This window comes from Ranitomeya variabilis, chromosome 3, assembly GCF_051348905.1.
Source record: "Ranitomeya variabilis isolate aRanVar5 chromosome 3, aRanVar5.hap1, whole genome shotgun sequence".
NCBI lineage: Eukaryota > Metazoa > Chordata > Amphibia > Anura > Dendrobatidae > Ranitomeya > Ranitomeya variabilis.
Genome location: NC_135234.1, coordinates 614,885,502 through 614,904,482, shown reverse-complemented (window position 1 = coordinate 614,904,482; position 18,981 = coordinate 614,885,502). Strand labels below are relative to the sequence as shown.

The 18,981-nt window shown below is 47.4% G+C and overlaps 1 protein-coding gene across 2 annotated transcripts in view; it reads right to left on the bottom strand.

Moving 5' to 3' along the window:
- The window catches only part of SLC25A30 (solute carrier family 25 member 30), a 41,811-nt gene extending 29,181 nt beyond the window's left edge, over nt 1–12,630 (bottom strand). Inside the window, exon 1 of one of the 2 annotated variants that reach the window (XM_077297371.1) lies at nt 12,596–12,630. The gene's annotated coding sequence lies outside the window, so the exon portion shown is untranslated. Of the gene's footprint in view, nt 1–1,044; nt 1,225–12,595 lie in introns of those variants that run through there. The other variant, XM_077297369.1, reaches the window with a different exon arrangement.
- Nucleotides 12,631–18,981: the final 6,351 nt, after the last annotated feature.

The window sequence follows — 18,981 nt, the reverse complement described above, 5'->3', positions numbered from 1 at the left end:
CTGCCTGCAGAAAGGAGAACAGACAGTGTGTGATTACACTACAGCCAGGCCATTACCAAGGTTCTGATACCTCTTTTCGGAGGAAGGACAGAGACCCTGATTCCAGCAATGTGTCACTACCTGGGCTGCTTGCTGTAATTTTCATAACAGCACTGCTTTATCAGCAGAAGATCATCACTAAAGGGCAAATAAACCTGCTGCCATGTAGGCCTCCATATTCATGAGCTCTGTATAACCCCACTACTGATTAGCAGCTCCTGTGTACACTGTGCATAGGCAGAAAGCTGCCAGACAGTGGTGTAGGACACCGAGTTCAGCATTCAGAGAACTGGTAAATCTGCAGTTAGGCTACGTTCACATTTGCGTTGTGTGTTGCGTCGGCGACGCAACGCACAACGCATGCAAAACTCATTGTTTTTTTGACGCATGCGTCCTTTTTTGCATGATTTTTGGACGCACAAAAAATGCAACTTGCTGCATCCTCTGCGCCCTGACGCGTGCGCCCCAAAAGACGCATGTGTCAAAAAACGCATCACAACGCATGTCCTTGTGCCCCCATGTTAAATATATGGGCGCATGACGCATGCGGCGACGCCGAACGCAAATGTGAACGTAGACTAATTGACACGTGTCTGGAATCAGGGTCTCTGCCCCTATAGCATCTGATGGGGATGCTGACGGCTTGCCTCCCGATCTCCTGGACCCTTCCCAGAATCCTTCCTTACACAGGGGCTGCTGGAGCTGCCCAGCCCGTCCCCACACCAGGGGCATGCAGCCATAGACGCCACTGAGCGGTCACTGCTCGCTGCCAGATCCGGGCCACTCACTCCGCTGCCTGATGACATCGGACAGGTGAGTGAGGAGGCGGACAGACAGCAGCGCCAACTATGGAAGTCACCTGCCACTAGGACCAGCGACCCTGCACAAGCCCCCACCACGTGACACGCGAGCGCCGGATCCCGGGCCCTCAAAGCAGGACTCTCCCCCTGCACACCGGCAGCCAGCCCTGCATCACGTGACCCAGCCTTTTCCGCAGGTACATACCGCCCGTGTCGGTATCCTCAGCTCAGGCCCGGCCGCGGCGCTGCACGATCAGAAATGAATGCGCTTCCTATGTAGTGAAAGGCTGAAAAGACGTGTCCCCGCCCACATTGTTAGTGGTGCCGCCCAGCACTGCCTGGGCCACACCCACCTGACTGTAAGCCAGGGATACGTCTTCGCTCTATCTCGCCCGCCCATTTACCGGAAATAAGGCTTTTCATTGGATGGGAGTGGGCGGAATTATCGTGAGGTGCACGTGAAGCGGGAGTGACCTCTGAGGGGCGTGGTCCGATTTATTTATGGGCGGAGACTGAGCTCCTGCTCTTTGAGATATTTCTAGGGCAGCAGTGCACGATATCATACTGGGGACAGGGGAGCGGAGCGGCTGCTGGCGCTGTGTGCGCTCAGCTCTGTCCCAGGGCGCAGGCGCACGGCCCGAGGAGCTATGCAGCCACAGGAGGGCCATAGGCGGCCGGCAACAGCTGCTGTAGGGGCTGACATGTCCCGGCCGGCTGGTGTCACAGTTTCTCCGGGAAATAGAGGCCAATCAACACCCTGCCTAGTGGCTACATGTGGGGCGGTGTGTACTCAGCAAGGTAGCCAGGGCCTCATTCACACGTCAGTGCACCAAAGCCAGGAGTGGAACCTGGAGAACTATAAGGGTATGTGCACACGGTCAGTAAACGCTGCGGGATTGAGGCTGCGTACATCCACAGGGTCAGACCTGCAGCAGCCAGATGTTACAGCATAGTGGATGGGATTTCAGGAAAGCCCCTCTCCACTATGCATTCAGAGACACCAGCGGCTCCCTGCGTATCCGGACATGTGGAGTGTCTTTCCAGACCGCAGCATGTCCATTTATGTAGTGGAGATGCTCCGTCTCCGCAGTGTAAATGACCCATTCACTGTCATGAGATGTGGTAAAACTGCATCGTCTTTATAGAGACACCTGGGCATAGTAATCTGTAGTTAGTTATAGCACCTCACTCCTCTTATTTTCCCCCTCACTCCTCTCATTCCCCCCTAACACTTGTCATTTCAACCTCACATCTGTCATTTTCCGATCACTCCTCTATTTTCCCTCACTCCTCTCATTTTGTACTCACACCCTTTCATTTTCACCTCACACCTCATTTTCCCCTCAGTATATACATGTATGTAGAACAAGAAAAAAAAAAAGAGCATGAACCACACCTCCAAAAATCATACGTTGATCTAAAGCCGCTAGGCAAATTTTTTATTACTGAACATGAGGTTTTCAGTTTAACATTCTGATCAGACTGTATGAAGCCCACTGCCCCTTCACGGCAAACCTCGTAGTGGGTCCTACCGCTCTAACGGAGCGGAGCCATAGGGCGACCACCGCCACAGCGGCCATGCACCAGCAGGGCGGACGGCCTGTTGCTCCACAGCACCCATGCTGCAAGACTGAGCCCCCATGACTCCAGACCGCGCCGCCCCACCAGCACAAAGCCACAGCAACAATGGCCGCCGCACAGCACCAATATGAAAGGAGCGCTTAAACTCACCTTTTTTTTTTTTTCTCTTTTTGTACAAAGCATATACATGTATGTCATCTCCCTTATATATAGTATACACCTGTATGTCTTCTCCTGTATATAGTATATTCCTGTATGCCATCTCCCCTGTAAATAGTATAAACCTGCTGTATGTCATCTCCTGTATATTGTATATACCTGTGTCATCTCCTGTATATACCTGTATGTCATCTCTTCTGTATATAGTATATACCTGTATGTCATGTCCTCCTATATATAGTATATACCTGTATGTCATCTCCTGTATATAGTATATGCCTGTATGTCATCTCCCCTGTAAATAGTATATACCTGCTTTATGTCATCTCCTCCTGTATATTGTATATACCTATGTGTCATCTCCTGTATATAGTATATACCTGTATGTCATCTCTTCTGTATATAGGATGTGACGCCCGGGAGACCGAGGTACCCAGCACCAGATCAATGAGGTCCATCTGTTGAGGGGGATGTCACTAGTGGCTTGACCCGGTGCTGTGGCCTCAGGCGATGCACAGTATAAGGGATATCATGAAGGAACAGACACTTACTTGATCAGCAGCAGGTCCTCCCAGCTGTGATGACCCCGATCCTGGATCGATGGCTATTGTCCAAATGAAAGACTGAGGCGCTGAAACGTTTAACCAATTTACTTCAACAAAAAGGGATTTGCCACCAATACTGTCACCGGAGTCTGTATAAGAACCCTGAATTACTTTGACCCCGTCAGGATTTCCACCTCTTATTATGCACAGTTTCTGTACGGCCCTGCTGCTGTTTGTGAACTGGCTGCCGACCCAATCTGTCTCTTCTGTGCTCTGGTTCGACGGACAACCCGAGTCCTTTTTGTCGGCTTGCCCCCTCTGGGAGTACTGCTGAACTCTGTGTCTGTTGCTGCGTCTTACCCTGGTGAAGCTGATATCACCTCACTTCCTTCCGGTTGCTGTATTATATATAATGAATATAGCCACGGATCCGGTATCCGTCTCTGCTCCTATTCTGGGTAGAGGTTATTACTACCCGGTTCTCACAATGTCCTTTTTCTCTATTCCTCTTTTCCTACTATGGGTATCACGGGCCTATAATCCATCATAGGGCTGTTAGGAGTTCAGTTATACGACCTCTCACTTTCAGCTCCTCAACCCAACTGCCGATCTTTTTCTCAGACCAGAATAGATCAAGGGGAGTCTCTGGAGCTCCCCCTTCTGGCCGGAGATGGTAGTGCAGTCTTGCTATTTTAATATTTGTATTTTGTGTCAATAACTATTTTTGTGGCAAATACCCCTAGGGGCGCCACATTCACCCTTAGTTAAAAACAGTACTCCGGGACTGTGGGACGATAACATTTTGAAATAACAATTGATATATACAGAGTCTTAAAAATGAAAAATTACAAAAACCACTCAAAGAAACAAAGAAAAAAAAATGGAATTCTGTAAAAAGTCACTTCAAATAGCGTCCATTAATACAGTTCTATCCTTGAAGGTACTAGGAAGCAAAGTTCACAAAGCAGTCTTTCCGGAGCTTTGATTTAGTGTTTCCGGGCTGATAAAAAGTTCAAGAATATGCAAGAAGTTCATACAGGTAAGTCTCTGTAGGTACTGGGCTTAAACGTTACAGAACGATAACAATGACTGTAGTCTTATAGTTGGTAATCCGCATACCTGGCCGGTAATTGACCCTGGGTACTACGCTGGGATCTACGTAATAGCGGTGTCTCTTTATGTGGTGTACTACTGTCTACTGCGGATATAGTATCTGCCCTCTCTGCTAAAGATAATTCCACCACTATGGGGTTGGCAAGTCCACCGTGAATGGGATCACTCTGATCAGGAATCTGTTCTTCCTGACCTGGAACCTCTTGTAGTACGGGGTCAGCCTCTTCCTGTCTTGGGACTTCTAATATTGGGTTCGGTGTTGGATAAAAGGCCACCATGGGAACCACTACTGCACCATGGTTTTTTAGTAGGGTTTTGGGAAAGTCTCCTATACAGGTGTGATACATTTCCTCCTCTTTTTCCTTTACTGGTTGAACCTGTATAGGTTGAATAACTTCTGATTCTGGCTGGACAACTTCTGGCTCTTTCAACGTTTCCGGACATAATTTAAGATTGTCTCTTGACACTAGTACAGATGTTAAACCTCCGTTTTTGCTAATGAGACACATTTTAGGATTATCCATTCTTGTTGGTAAAACTGTGTAGGGTACGGCTTCCCATTGATTATCCAGTTTATTGGTTCGATGATTCCTCTTGAGTACTTGGTCACCCGGTCTTAATGGAGTTGCTAGAGCATTCTGGTTGAAAGTTCGCTCTTGTCTTTCTCTGGTTTGCTTGAGGCTTCTTTCCACACTCTCTTGCACTTGGCGATACTGCTTTTGCCGTACGACATCCCAATTGGAGTCTTGAACTTCTGCGTCTGGTTTCAGAATTCCCATTTCTAGATCGATTGGTAATTGGCCGGGTCTTGCACGCATAAGATAAGCTGGGGTGCAGTTGGTAGAGCTCACCGGGACATGATTATACAGATCCACCAAGTCAGGCAATTTCTCTGGCCACTGATTCCTTTCCGTTTCAGGTAAAGTCTTTAGTAGGTCTATCACAATATGGCTCATCTTCTCACATAAGCCGTTTGTTTGCGGATGATAGGCCGTCGTCCGGATCTTTTTGCAACCATACATATTACAGAATTCTCTGAAGATCTCTGATTCAAAGGCTGTACCCTGGTCAGTGAGAACCTGTTCCGGATATCCATGGGGTCTACAAAAGTACGTTTGGAACGCTTTGGCTGCTGTTTTTGCAGTCAGATCCTTTACAGGTACTACTACCAAGAAGCGCGAATAATGGTCCACGATGGTCAAGGCATAGACGTAACCGGACCGGCTCGGTGTCAACTTCACGTGGTCCATGGCTACCAGTTCAAGTGGTTGTTTGGTGATTATGGGCTGCAGTGGTGCTCTTTTGATCGTTCCTTCTGAGGTTGCACAGGCCACAGTTTCTACACCACTGTTAGATTTTATTGGGTCGGGATGAGAAAATCAATCGTTCTCTCAGAAGTACTTCTAGCTTTTTCCAACCAAAGTGACCAGCACCATTGTGGTAAGCCTCGAGGACCATCCTCACATCTTGTTTAGGCACGATAATCTGCCAAACCAATTCATGTGTTTTCAGATTGGTGTATCTTCTACAGAGTTTCCCTTGATACAGGAACATTTTGCCTCTCTCTTTCCAGAGTTGATGCGTCTCTTCTGGGGCATCCTCATCGGGATATGCACTTTGCTCAGTCAATAGTTCCTTCACTATCTTCACAGCCGGATTGCTATCTTGGGTGTCAGCCCATCTATGGTGTGCTAACGGATTAAAATTCACTTCTTGTTGTTTCTGATAGGTATTTGACTGACGATGTTTTGCCTTGGGCTGATGAAAGGCTGGTAGTTCAATTTCTTCAAGCTCCCCCGTTTCTTCTTCTACATCTCTCAAGTGTGGCATCCGGGATAGGGCATCGGCATTTCCATTCTTGCGACCTGCTCGATACTTGATCACGAAGTTGTAATTAGATAACCGGGCTATCCATCGTTGTTCTAACGCACCTAATTTAGCCGTGTCTAGGTGGGTCAATGGATTGTTGTCAGTATAGACAATAAATTCTGCACCGGTCAAATAGTGTTTGAAACGTTCAGTCACAGCCCAAACTACTGCCAGTAGCTCCAATTTGAAGGAACTATAATTTTCAAAATTTCTTTCAGTAGGCCGGAGTTTTCTACTTGCAAAGGCGATGACTTTCTCCCGACCTTCTTGCTTTTGTGACAGCACCGCTCCCAATCCCACATTACTGGCATCGGTGTAGAGGATGAAAGGTTGATGGTAATCCGGGTACGCCAGAACTTCTCCGGTTAGTGCCTTCTTTAGTTGTTCAAAAGAGTCTTCTCTTTCGTCGTTCCACTGAAAAGGAGGGTTTCGGTTTGAAGGTTTCTTCGTCTGCCCTATGAAAGCATCTTGCAAGGGCGCTGCCAATTTGGTAAATCCTTTTATAAATCTACCATAGTAACCCACTAATCCCAAGAATTGCCTCACTTCTTTTGCATTGGTAGGTCTTGGCCAATCCCTTATGGCAGTTATTTTCTCGGGATCCGGTGTTACTCCCTCCAAACTCACGATGTGCCCTAAGTATTGTACCTTTGGCTTGAGAAGGTAACATTTGGATGGTTTGATTTTCATACCATACTTGGATAAGGCTTCGTACACCTCTGCCAGGTCTGTTAAGTGCTGTTCGTAAGTCTTTGAGTAGACGATCACATCATCTAGGTACAGGAGGACGGTCTCGAAGTTCTTGTGTCCGAGGCAACATTCCATCAGTCGCTGGAAAGTACCGGATGCGTTGCAGAGTCCGAACGGCATGCGATTAAATTCGCTTAGACCCATTGGTGTGGTGAATGCCGTTTTTTCTTTCTCTCAGCCACAGGGACTTGCCAATACCCGCTTGTTAAGTCTAAGGTGGAAAAATAATTAGCAGATTTCAAAGCAGTCAAGGACTCTTCTATCCTAGGCAAGGGATAGGCGTCTTTATGGGTGATGTTATTAATCCGCCGGTAGTCTACGCACATTCTCATGGTTCCGTCCTTTTTTTTTTTACTATCACCAGAGGGGCCGCCCAAGGGTTACAACTATCTCTTATTACCCCGGCCTGTTTCATCTCTCTCAGCATGTCCTTCGCGCATTGATAGTGAGCGGGCGGTATGGGTCTATATCTTTCTTTTATCGGGGGATGGTCACCGGTGGGGATTGTATGTTCCACCCCTTCTATCCGTCTGAAGTCCAATGGGTGTTTACTGAAGACCTGTTCATATTCCGTCACTAATCTATATACCCCTTGTCTTTGATGGGTATGTGTTGAATCTACACCCACGTCTAGCTGTTGGCACTAATCCTCCATCTGAGCCGTTATTTTCCACCTGACAGGTCGATTCTAAGGGCTCAACGGTTGTGATGGCATTGTTGTCAACAGTATATAACTTTGCCACTGTAGCGTACCTTGGCAAAGTGACCTCTTCCTCTCCACAGTTCAAAAGTCGTACCGGCACCCGTCCCCGGTGTACCTCGACCACCCCTCGTGCCGTGAGTATAGTGGGTCTGCTGTCGGTGTACGCTGGTTCTATTAAGGCTTGATAGTCTCGTCCTATAGTACCAATGGCCGCTCTACACCATACCAGCATTTCTGTTTTTGGTGGGATTACAATAGACGTTGGATCACTCACCCTCACACTGCCGATTTCTCCACCTGCAACTTCTATCTGATGCCTTAACATTAATACTTTTATTTCCCTCCGGAGAACTCTCTGCTGGCAGGATCGGGCGGTTTCAGCAATTTGTTGTAAGACAGAAATAACTTCGGAAAAGCAGTTCTCTAACACATTCATTCCTATCAATACAGTTGGTTCACAGTTCTGTCGGTCAACATCAACGACAATTATACCCTGTTTCTTCAATTCTGCTTTACCAATCTTTATGGTCATCTCCCTGAATCCTAGTTTCGGTACCAACTTACCATTACTGGCCCATATATCTAGTTCAACATCAGAAGGTCCTTTATCAATATCTACCTCAGCCCAGTACCTCTTATAAAGGATATATGGTATAGATGAAATCTGGGAACCTGTATCCAGCAAAGCGTTGAGGGGAATTCCGTCCAGCACGATAGGGATGATGGGTCGTCCTCCGATGTACCTGTCGTGCCAGGGTGTTGGGCCTTGAAAATTCATTCCTGCGAATCGGCCCGCATTCCCAGGGGATTCCCATTTAAATCACAATTTCGTGCGAAGTGGCCTGGCTGCTGGCAACGGCAGCAAATGGGCTGTCCATCCGGTTGGTAGCGGTCACGGGGTCGTCCTCTCCATGTCGGGTATCTCCGGGACCTCATTCATGGAACATCCTCTCTACGGTTTGCCAACTCCATCTTGGGTTCTCTCATCTCCTGCATGGTTTTAGCCATTGAAGCAACAACATCAGTTAAAGAGTCAAGCTTTTGCTGAAGAGCCTCATTAGTAATGGGCCCCAGGGACTTAGCACTGGCACCGGACGTAGCTGATGTCACTGGCATTCCCCGTTGCTGAAGTGCATCTGCCATGGGTTGTGTGAGATCCTGATCCCGAGGTGCCTCTGCCAGCTGGAGACGTATAGCGCTCTCCTTTAATTGGGCAAATGTCAATTCAGGGTCCTTAAAAACAAGCATGCTCACATGCCCCCGGTGAGAAGGGGTGTAGAGTCCCTCAATAAATTGATCTCTTAGCAGTTTATCGGCTCCTGTGTTAAATATGGGTTCAGCCAGTGTAAGTGATATAAGGGCTTCCTGCAGGTTTAAGGCAAAATCTCTCACGCCCTCATTAGCTTTTTGTTTGCAATTAAAGAATCGTACTTTAGCTTTGCTGCTGGCAGTGGTTTCAAATGTAGCTTTTAATCCAGCAAATATGCGTTCAACAGTACCTTTTAGATCAGTTGCCCATGCCGTGACTTCTCGCTTAGCATGGCCACTTAACTGCATCATCAGGAGACTAACACGCTGAGCTTCACCCACGGGGAACATATCAAAATGAGCCAGCATCTTTTCCCTGAAACCGTCAAGGGTATTAGGTTCACCTTCATACATTGGAAGCCACGGGCCACCCGGGGTAAATGGCATTAACACCGGCATGATGGGCGCCACTCCTTGCACTGGTGCGCTGCCAGGCTATCGACACTCTGTCTTTCAGCTGCATTAGCGTCGCCGGGTGATGCGGCGTCTCCGTGCTGCGACATACTGTACCCCCTTAGTTAATCCAGACCCCTCCGGTCCCAGCTTCCGTCTAGATAATGTAGATTCGTTCCTCTGTGCAGCAGGATGACAATGACACGCCCCCTGCTGCCTCTAACTGCCGCACGCTCTGTGATGGTGGATTTTGAAGTTTTTCAGTTAGACTGGGGCTTGGGTAATGACGTAGCTCGATTAACAGTTTTGTGCCTGACGGTTATGAGATGATTACTTCAGGGGATGGCAGCCATTTTTACCCCATTATAACCAATGGAGAAAAGTCACTTTCAATAGTTTTCAATGTGGAACGGGATTTTCTTTAACAAAGTCAATTTCCAAGACTTTTCATCCAAATTTTCACAGTTTCAGACTCCAATTACGGCACACAATACCCGGTGTACGGGCTGGCCCTATCCTGTTCGTGACGCCAGATGTGACGCCCGGGAGACCGAGGTACCCAGCACCAGATCAATGAGGTCTGTCTCTTGAGGGGGATGTCACTAGTGGCTTGACCCGGTGCTGTGGCCTCAGGCGATGCACAGTGTAAGGGATATCATGAAGGAACAGACACTTACTTGGTCAGCAGCAGGTCTTCTCAGCTGTGATGACCCCGATCCTGGATCGACGGCTATTGTCCAAATGAAAGACTGAGGCGCTGAAACGTTTAACCAATTTACTTCAACAAAAAGGGATTTGCCACCAATACTGTCACCGGAGTCTGTATAAGAACCCTGAATTACTTTGACCCCGTCAGGATTTCCACCTCTTATTATGCACAGTTTCTGTACGGCCCTGCTGCTGTTTGTGAACTGGCTGCCGACCCAATCTGTCTCTTCTGTGCTCTGGTTCGACGGACAACCCGAGTCCTTTTTGTCGGCTTGCCCCCTCTGGGAGTACTGCTGAACTCTGTGTCTGTTGCTGCGTCTTACCCTGGTGAAGCTGATATCACCTCACTTCCTTCCGGTTGCTGTATTATATATAATGAATATAGCCACGGATCCGGTATCCGTCTCTGCTCCTATTCTGGGTAGAGGTTATTACTACCCGGTTCTCACAATGTCCTTTTTCTCTATTCCTCTTTTCCTACTATGGGTATTACGGGCCTATAATCCGTCATAGGGCTGTTAGGAGCTCAGTTATACGACCTCACACTTTCAGCTCCTCAACCCAACTGCCGATCTTTTTCTCAGACCAGAATAGATCAAGGGGAGTCTCTGGAGCTCCCCCTTCTGGCCGGAGATGGTAGTGCAGTCTTGCTATTTTAATATTTGTATTTTGTGTCAATAACTATTTTTGTGGCAAATACCCCTAGGGGCGCCACAAGTATATACGTGTATGTCATCTTCTATATATAGTATATACCTCTATGTCATCTCCTGTGTATAGTACTAGCTGAAGAGCCCAGCGTTGCCTGGGCATAGTAAATATCTCTGGTTAGTTATAGCACCTCACTTCTCTTATTTTCCCATCACACCTCTCATTTTCCCCCCTCACTCCTCTTATTTTCCCCCAACTCCTCTCATTTCTCCTCACATTTCCCCTCACTCCTCTCATTCCCCCCTAACACTTGTCATTTTCCGATCACTCCACTATTTTCCCTCACTCCTCTCATTTTGCACTCACACCTTTTCATTTTCACCTCACATTTTTCCCTCAGTATATACATGTTTGTCATCTCCCTTATATATAGTATACACCTGTATGTCATCTCCTGTATATAGTATACACCTGTATGTCATCTCCTGTATATCTCTATATATATTTGTCTAAGGGGTACTTCCGTCTTTCTGTCCTTCTGTCGGCAACTTCCGTCACAGTTATTCATTTGCTGATTGGTCTCGCCAGCTGCCTGTTATGGCTGCCTCGACTAATCAGTGACGGGCACAGTCCAATTAGTCCCTCCCTACTCCCCTGCAGTCAGTGCCGGGCGGCCGCTCCATACTCCCCGCAGTCACAGCTCACACAGGGTTAATGCCAGCGGTAACGGACTGCGTAATGCCGCGGGTAACTCACTCCGTTACCGCCACTATTAACCCTGTGTGACCAGTTTTTACTATTGACGCTGCCTATGCAGCGTTAATAGTGAAAGGATCTAATGTTAAAATTAATTTAATAAAAAATCATTATATACTCACCTTCCGCTGCCTTTCCCGCTCCTCGCCACCCTCCGGTAACCACTGTGTGCCAGCGACAGGTTCCGGTACCAAGGATCGTATGGCAGAAGGACCTTCCCTGACGTCACGGTCATGTGACCGCACCGTCATCACAGGCCCTGCGCGCCTGCGCGAGCAGGACCTGCCATGACATCACGGTGGCTCTGGGCAATATACTACGTGGCTGGGCAATGTACTATGTGGGCTGTGCAATATACTACGTGGACATGCATATTCTAGAATACCCGATGCATTAGAATCGGGCCACCATCTAGTAGTATATACCTGTATGTCATCTCCCCTGTAAATAGTATATACCTGCTGTATGTCATCTCCTCCTGTATATTGTATATACCTATGTGTCATCTCCTGTAGTATATACCTGTATGTCATCTCTTCTGTATATACTATATACCTGTATGTCATCTCCTCCTATACATAGTATATACCTGTATGTCATCCCCTGTATATAGTATATACCTGTATGTTATCTCCTCCTGTATATAGTATATACCTGTGTCATCTGCTCCTGTATATAGTATATACCTGTGTCATCTCCCCTGTATATAGTATGTACCTGTATGTCATCTCCTCCTGTATATTGTATATACCTGTATGTCATCTCCTCCTATATATAATAACACAAAACTGCATGAAGTTTACATGCCAGTGAAAAGTGACTGAAAAAAAAAGAGGAATTAAATCATAGAAAATAAAAAGAATTCTTTATTGAATAACAATGATAAAAACCTAGAACATAGAATTTAGAATTTAAAAAGACAGGGGATGAAAGAGACCTCCAAAGAAATTTCAGGAACGGGCACGACAGACCACCATATAGATGAAAAGATTTTAAAACACCACCCACTAAAAACCAAATTGAATCGCTATAGCCTGCTAATAACAAATTGGATTTCAGAACCAACAAAAAAGATATGTGATATAGTAACACCCAGTAGGGGGAAATCCATAAAGTACAGATGGTCAGATTAATTCAATTGCAGCCAGATACAGATCAGTTAGGACAATGCACACATCAATAGGGAGAAAACCGGCAAAGGATATATAAATAAATTTTACCTGCAACCAATGTGTTGGTAAAGTGCTGCGGTGTGGTGCAGAGAGGAGGGGGTACTGCGTGCCGCTTCCTACGCCCGACGAGCGCTGTTTCGCTGATTTTATACATTATACATGCCGAATGATTGCTTTACAACAGGTGCCGACTAAGGCTACGTTCACATTTGCGGTGTGCGCCGCAGCGTCGCCGCCGCAACGCACAGCGCAAATGTGAACACATGCACAACGCAGCTTTTTGCGCCGCATGCGTCCTTTTTTTCATTGATTTTGGACGCAGCAAAAATGCAACTTGCTGCGTCCTCCGCGACCCGACGCGGGCGCCGCAGGGACGCATGCGGCGCAAAAAGCAAGTGCACCGCATGTCCATGCGCCCCCATGTTAAATATAGGGGCGCATGATGCATGCGGCGCCGCTGCGGCGGGCGCCGCTAATGTGAACGTAGCCTAAGGCTACGTTCACATTTGCGTTGTGCGCCGCAGCGCACAACGCAAACAAAAACGCGGCAAAACGCACGCTAAAACGCTGCGTTTTGCGCCGCATGCGTCCTTTTTGGCCGAAAGTTGGACGCAAAAAAAAATGCAACTTGATGCGTTTCTTGCGTCCAACGCTTGCGGCCATGCGGCGCAAAACGCAGCACAACGCATGTCCATGCGTCCCCATGTTAAATATAGGGGCGCATGACGCATGCAGCGCCGCTGCGGCGCTGACCGCAAATGTGAACGTAGCGTTACGAAATAAAGAAAACCGGATGTGTACACAGTGTTGCCAGGACGTAGTCAGTGTGCGTGCGCGGTTTCTTGTATCTCTCTGACTCCCAGAAGTGCTCCACATGTGACCGCAGTGCGTTCCACTGCGGGTCACAGAGCGCCGTTCCGGAAGTCCCATTAGCAAGGGAGTCAGATTCCGGTGACACGCGCCGCAGTAATTACTGACTCCCTTGCTAATGGGACTTCCGGAACGGCGCTCTGTGACCCGCAGTGGAACGCACTGCGGTCACATGTGGAGCACTTCTGGGAGTCAGAGAGATACAAGAAACCGCGCACGCGCACTGAAGTGCTGGCCACTGCGTGTGTAGCAGGAAAGGATGAGAGGAAGGGAAGGCATTTACTTCATAATAGATGTGGGAGTTCTTACACGATTGCGGGAGCAAATAAATATTGAGGGGAAGAGTAAAAGTGGGAGAATGGATAAAGACTGGGATTACCGACAGTGACATAAAATGGGATATGCAGAATACAATAAAAATAATAAATAAATAGATAAAGATAAATATGCATATTGGCATCAATAAAGGAAAAGTGAAAAGAGAAGTAGAGTGGGAGGTGCCAGAAAGTGCTATATTAGGGTGCTACATTAGGATAGAAGGAAAGGTCATGATAAGTCCGGGAAATATTTAAACGACCCCGGGTTATAAAGTGCATATGTGCAGTTGGGCGAAACCCAAAAATATATAAGATAGATGTAAACTAAATTGTAAATATATTATATCTATAATATAACGCTGGGAGCGTCACTCTGTCCGAAGCCTTTATAGACTGCGCAAGCGCCGGCGCAGTCTGGACCCCACAGAGTGACGCTCCCAGGAGATCGCGGTATGCGTAAGTACTGAACGCACACCGCGATCTCCAACGGAAAAGCAGGTACCACCCAGGAGGGGGTGAGTATGCAATATTTATCTGACTGTCCCGTTCCACCGATGCGCGCTGCTCCATCCTCTGCCTGTGACGTTCAGTTCAGAGGGCACGATGACGCGCTTAATGCTGAACAGTCACAGCCAGAGGATGTGGAGGATGAAGCGGCGCGCAGCAGTGGAACGGGACAGTCAGGTAAATATAGCAAGTGCCGGGGGCCTGAGCTAGCGGCGACTCCGGCACCTGACCCCCACAGCCCCCAGCACTCGGCGCCCAGCACAGCCACGCACAGCCGCCCGCACTCACCACAGCCACGCACAGCCGCCCGCACTCACCACAGCCACGCACAGCCGCCCGCACTCACCACAGCCACGCACAGCCGCCCGCACTCACCACAGCCACGCACAGCCGCCCGCACTCAGCACCGCCACGCACAGCCGCCCGCACTCACCACAGCCACGCACAGCCGCCCGCACTCACCACAGCCACGCACAGCCGCCCGCACTCACCACAGCCACGCACAGCCGCCCGCACTCACCACAGCCACGCACAGCCGCCCGCACTCACCACAGCCACGCACAGCCGCCCGCACTCACCACAGCCACGCACAGCCGCCCGCACTCACCACAGCCACGCACAGCCGCCCACACTCACCACAGCCACGCACAGCCGCCCGCACTCAGCACCGCCACGCACAGCCGCCCGCACTCACCACAGCCACGCACAGCCGCCCGCACTCAGCACCGCCACGCACAGCCGCCCGCACTTACCACAGCCACGCACAGCCGCCCGCACTCAGCACCGCCACGCACAGCCGCCCGCACTCACCACATCCACGCACAGCCGCCCGCACTCAGCACCGCCACGCACAGCCGCCCGCCGTCACCACAGCCACGCACAGCTGCCGGCACTCACCACAGCCACGCACAGCCGCCCGCACTCACCACAGCCACGCACAGCCGCCCGCACTCACCACAGCCACGCACAGCCGCCCGCACTCACCACAGCCACGCACAGCCGCCGGCGCTCAGCACAGCCGCCGGCCCTCAGCACAGCCGCCGGCACTCAGCACAGCCGCCTGCGGGCAGTAGAGCCGGAGAGAAAAAGATGGGAGCAACATATGGCAGAATGGAAACAGGAACAGGCAGAATGGGTGCAGCACATTACAACAGAATGGGGGCGCAGGATGGGAGCAGCACATGATAGAATGGCGGCACGGGATGGGAGCAGCACATGACAGAATGGGGGCGCGGGATGGGAGCAGCACATGACAGAATGATTGCGCACAATGGGAGCAGCACATGACAGAATGGGGGTGTAGGATGGGAGCACATGACAGGATGGGGCGCAGGATGGGAGCACATGACAGGATGGGAGCAGCACAGGACAGATTGGGGCACAGGATGGGAGCAGCACATGACAGAATGAGGACGCAGGATGGAGCAGCACATGACAGGATGGGAGAGCAAGATGGGAGCCGCACATACCAGGATGGAGACCATATACCAATATAAATGCTCGCCACCCGGGCGTAGAACGGGTTCAATAGCTAGTATAACATATCTATGTGGGGGATACACAGGTAAGTATATAATAAAGTTCACATAGGAATGTGAAAATATAATAAAAATAATGAAATGAAGTAAATAGGTGAGACAAATCTTGTTAAAATACAGATGTCAAACTAAATTTATATCATATCCCAAATTTTTAAGTCCACAGGAGTTTAAGTGGATTTAATTCATGTTGATATCCTTATTCTCGATGTTAATCCCCAGAGCGAATCCAGAGCAGAGAAGGCGCCATCGCTGAAACGTCCTCCTTTGAAACACAAGCCACAGACCTGTCAGTCAGATTTAGAAACAGGGGATACAGCAAACGCTGTATTAGAGACGGCTATAAAAAAAGCTAAGAGGACTCCAAGACAACAACTGATATATACACCGAAAAAAATAGCCCAACACAAGATGGACAGGTTAGATTTAGTTCAACCTACAACACCCAATGGGAAGACATAAAACGGCTATTACAAAAACATTGGCATATCCTGATGACCGACCCCACCCTCAAACTATGTATTTCCCCATATCTATCCATGGTGGCCAAAAGAAGCCGTAACCTCAAAGACTTATTGGTCCACAGCCACTATGATCCCCCCCATATATCACGTCATCCATCTCAACCTTTGGGCTTTTTTCCTTGTGGGATGTGTAAAGCTTGTCTTAATGCAAAAAAATCCCACACTTTCCCAAACTCAGGTGGATCCAGGCTGTTTACTATCAGAAAACACCTTACATGTGGATCATGTGGAGTCATCTATCATGCAACCTGCCCCTGCAACCGTATATACATTGCACTAACTACACGTGAATTTAAAATCTGAATAAGAGAGCACATTAGAGACATTGAAAAAGCCAAAACCATTGAAGACATTTCATTGCTCAACTTTACACCGTCATTTCAAAATCCATCACAATTCTAACCCTAGGGGTCTTACTTTCATAGCAATTGAGCAAATTGATCTGGGTATAAGTGGAGGGGACTTGGGAAAAATATTGGCACAACAAGAAAGCAGATGGATTTACCAACTAAATACGATGACCCCTATAGGCCTCAATGAAAGCCTGGGTTTCAATTCCTTTTTGTAACAATTTTCCCTTATAGTAGTTTTCGTTTTTGTAGTACCACATATTTTTTTAACCTCTTGTCCGAGGCTTTTAGGTTCTAAGGTTTTATTCTCATTTTTATTTACCCCATACCTTTTTCCTCCATTTTAAATTTTGTACTAAATTTGAATTTTTATCTACCGCAGGCAACAATAGGTGTCGATGATGGGCGTTGGTTTTATATGATACTTCTCCTTATATCCAAACCAAGGTCCATGTAGGACGTTTCAGCGATGGTACCTTCTCTGCTCCGGATTCGCTCTGGGGATTAACATCGAGAATAAGGATATCAACATGAATTAAATCCACTTAGACTCCTGTGGACTTACAAATTTGGGATATGATATAAATTTAGTTTGACATCTGTATTTTAACAAGATTTGTCTCACCTATTTACTTCATTTCATTATTTTTATTATATTTTCACATTCCTATGTGCACTTTATTATATACTTACCTGTGTATCCACCACATAGATATGTTATATATAATATATTTACAATTTAGTTTACATCTATCTTATATATTTTTGGGTTTTGCCCAACTGCACATATGCACTTTATAACCCGGGGTCGTTTAAATATTTCCCGGACTTATCATGACCTTTCCTTCTATCCTAATGTAGCACCTTAATATAGCACTTTCTGGCACCTCCCACTCTACTTCTCTTTTCACTTTTCCTTTATTGATGCCAATATGCATATTTATCTTTATCTATTTATTTATTATTTTTATTGTATTCTGCATATCCCATTTTATGTCACTGTCGGTAATCCCAGTCTTTATCCATTCTCCCACTTTTACTCTTCCCCTCAATATTTATTTGCTCCCGAAATCGTGTAAGAACTCCCACATACTTCTATTATGAAGTAAATGCCTTCCCTTCATCTCATCCTTTCCTGCTACACACGCAGTGGCCAGCATGTTCAGTGTGCGTGCGCGGTTTCTTGTATCTCTCTCTGACTCCCGGAAGTGCTCCACACGTGACCACAGTGTGTTCCACTGTGGGTCACAGAGCGCCGTTCCGGAAGTCCCATTAGCAAGGGAGTCAGATTCCGGCGACACGCGCAGCAGTAACGCCCTGGCAACACTGTGTACACATCCGGTTCTCCCGGAAGTGCTCCACATGTGACCGCAGCGCGTTCCACTGCGGGTCACAGAGCGCCGTTCCGGAAGTCCCATTAGCAAGGGAGTCAGATTCCGGCGACACGTGCAGCAGTAACGCCCTGGCAACACTGTGTACACATCCGGTTTTCTTTATTTCGTTAGTCGGCACCTGTTGTAAAGCAATCATTCGGCATGTATAAAATCCCCTTCCACCTTAGTACCTGTATCGCCCCATTAAGAAGCATCAGCGAAACAGCGCTCGTCGGGCGTAGGAAGCGGCACGCAGTACCCCCTCCTCTCTGCACCACACCGCAGCACTTTACCAACACATTGGTTGCAGGTAAAATTTATTTATATATCCTTTGCCGGTTTTCTCCCTATTGATGTGTGCATTGTCCTAACTGATCTGTATCTGGCTGCAATTGAATTAATCTGACCATCTGTACTTTATGGATTTCCCCCTACTGGGTGTTACTATATCACATATCTTTTTTGTTGGTTCTGAAATCCAATTTGTTATTAGCAGGCTATAGCGATTCAATTTGGTTTTTAGCGGGTGGTGTTTTAAAATCTTTTCATCTATATGGTGGTCTGTTGTGCCTCTGTTCCTGAAATTTCTTTGGAGGTCTCTTTCATCCCGTCTTTTTAAATTCTAAATTCTATGTTCTAGGTTTTTATCATTGTTATTCAATAAAGAATTCTTTTTATTTTCTATGATTTAATTCCTCTTTTTTTTCAGTCACTTTTCACTGGCATGTAAACTTCATGCAGTTTTATGTTATTATGCATATTAACCCCTTAGTGACCGAACCAAATTTTTAAAATCTTACCAGTGTCACTTTTTGTGGTAATAACTCTGGAACGTTTCAACATATCCTAGTGATTTTGAGATTGTTTTTTCGTGACACATTATACTTTATGATAATTGTAAATTTAGGTCAATATGTTTTGTATTTATTTATAAAAAATATCAGAACTTTGAGAA